We start from the raw sequence: 2,708 nt of genomic DNA on the forward strand, positions 1-2,708 counted from the left end.
AAGGGCATCTAGGTTGTTTCCAGGTTCTGGCTATTACAAACAATGCTGCCATGAACATAGTTGAGCATATACTTTTGTTGTATGATAGGGCCTCTCTTGGGTATATTCCCAAGAGTGGTATTGCTGGATCCAGGGGTAGGTTGATCCCGAATTTCCTGAGAAACCGAAACACTGCTTTCCAGAGTGGTTGCACAAGTTTGCATTCCCACCAGCAAAGGGTGAGTGTATTGCTGGTGTTCTATTGGGATCTCACCAAGGCCAGCTGGCCTAGGTCTGAAAAAGCATGGGATAAATCCGGACTAGCTGAACATAGCATACAATGAGGAATACTGAGAATTCAAGAACAATTGCAGTGGGTTTTTCATCCTACTGCACGTACTGGCTTTGTGGGAGCCTAGGCAGTTTGAATGCTCACCTTACGAGACCTGGATAGAGGTGGGCAGTCCTTGGGCTTCCCACAGGTCAGGGAACCCTGACTGCTCTTCGAGCAGATGAGGGAGGGGGACTTGATCGGGGGAGGGGGAGGGAAATGGGAAGCGGTTGTGGGGACGAGGCAGAAATCCTTAATAAATAAATAAATTAAAAAAAAAACTCATTAGGTGAAACTTAGCTACTGGGACCCTAAGAGCTGTATCTTCTCCTCCCCCTCCCTCTCTCCTTTCCTTCCCCTCCCCATTCTCTGTCCTTAACTCATGTCCCCCAGCCACAAAATCCTGCATCACCATAGGTCATAGAACACCAGAGCCAAGTTAGTATGGATGAAATTGCTGAAATTCCTCTAACATTTGCAAGCACTTGTTTACAGTGGGGAGGGGTCTGCCTAACACAAGGGGTGATCATGGGGAAGATAGTGAACGTGGGGAAAGTAAGGAATAAACTCATAAAAATGTGCCTGTTTATTTCTGCCTCTGCAGTGCTCCTATTCGTAGTCCTTGAACTTTGACTTCCTGCAGGCCTGCTTTTCTATCCACTGCCACACCACACACTGTGTGTCCAAGTCTCTGTTTTCCATATCTTTTAAAACTTCTCATAGCTAGGTGAAACCTCCCATAGGAGAAGAAAACCCATGAACTAATTTGTACCAAAGAAAACGTCCATAATTACAAAGGTTCAATATGTTCACTGTCTTCCTAACCAACTCCTATCCAGATTCAAATTTTAAACTCAATTTTGAGATCCATGGGAATCTGGGTTTAATTGCTTTATTTCAAAAATGTATCAATCTTCTTTCTTTTTTTTGGTTTATTCAAAAAAATTATTGAACAGCTAAGGATACAAAGGTATTAAAACATGGTAAGAGATGAGGCATATGCACAAGTGTAGACAGCAGTAAAGTTCTCTGCATCACAAGTGTGAAAGAAAAATGCTTTAAGAAAACAAGAGATTGCTTCCAGCGTGCGAGGGTGAATGGATGGCCAATCAGGAAAGGGGATTGAGATTAAATAGAAGACTTCAGTCTGGATTGTTGATGGTACTCAGTATGGACTATATTTGTTTCTCCTTTTCCTCTTTCCCCATCTTTGGGCTTAATTTACCAGTAGTGCCCAGGAATGTTCAATGCACTTTTTCTATACTTGCTTGCATTTTTGCCTTAATGTCTTCTACAGAACTAGGTCCTTTTGGAGTTTTAGAGGTTTTTTTCCTGTTTTTTGAAGGACTCTTGACCCTTTGATCTTGGTGTTGATGGTTTTAAGTCTTTTCCATTTTGGTTTGATTTTTGTGCATTTTTGGCTGGGGTATCTCGTACAGATTTCTTCACTGGAACTTTTTCTTCAGCTTCCTCATCATCAAAATCATCGTTGTCATCATCTTCATCATCCTCATCATCCTCATCATCTTCATCATCATCCTCATCAAGTTTTACTTTTGTCTGTGGAACCTTGTTGCCACCTCCAGGAGCAGATCGCTTTCCAGACATACTCAACAGCTCTACATCCTCCTCATCTTCATCTTCTGACTCTGCATCTTCCTCTACAGCTACTAGATGCTGTCCACTAATGTGCACAGGCCCAGAACCACACTTCAATCTTAAGACCACAGGGGGTGTTATTTCAAATCCCCCAAGAGAAACTGTTGGCTGTACAGACATTTTCAAAGTTGCCAGTGTTACTTTAATTGGACTGCCTTCATAGTTCATTGCTTCTGCCTCTGCGATGTGTAATTTGTCTTTTGCCCCAGCACCTAAACTAACCGTTCTTAGTGATAACTGGTGCTCATTCTCATCATTATCCACCTTAAAGTGATAATCTTTGTCGGCTTTTAGTTCACAGCCGCAAAGGTAGTTCTGAGGCCTTAGAGGGCTCATGTCCATGTCCATGGAGTCTTCCATGAGGTGAAGGCGCATTCTTCGGTGGCAGAGAAGTCGGACGGAGTGTTCTGCCTGCTGCTCCTCAGAACAGGCACGCAGGGCAAGCTTCTTTCTTTTCTAAAGATTTTCTGTATTCTTTTCAAACATCTTGGACTATGTCTTCAATATTGTTGGAACAATCCTTTGCTTTGCAGTTTTTAAATTCTATTTCCTTTCTCAAAGAATTTATATTACTTTGGAACTCATGGAGTTACTATCACCAAATACATCTTGAAAATACTTTTCATATTGTTTTTAACTCTTGCTTAAGCACATTTATTGGTCTAAAGTAAGATTTTTCTACTAAATTGTACATTGAAAAAATAGATATGAGTTATATTTTACATGTTACAGAGTCAGG

At 41.5% G+C, this 2,708-nt stretch overlaps 1 pseudogene; it reads right to left on the bottom strand.

The window, feature by feature from the left end:
• Positions 1–1,396: 1,396 nt before the first annotated feature.
• On the bottom strand, positions 1,397–2,336 carry LOC121441348 (annotated as a pseudogene).
• Between the last annotated feature and the right edge of the window lie 372 nt (positions 2,337–2,708).

The sequence above is a fragment of the Microtus oregoni genome, unplaced genomic scaffold, assembly GCF_018167655.1.
Source record: "Microtus oregoni isolate MIOR12 unplaced genomic scaffold, Mior012 000074F_ref0000038, whole genome shotgun sequence".
Taxonomy (NCBI): domain Eukaryota; kingdom Metazoa; phylum Chordata; class Mammalia; order Rodentia; family Cricetidae; genus Microtus; species Microtus oregoni.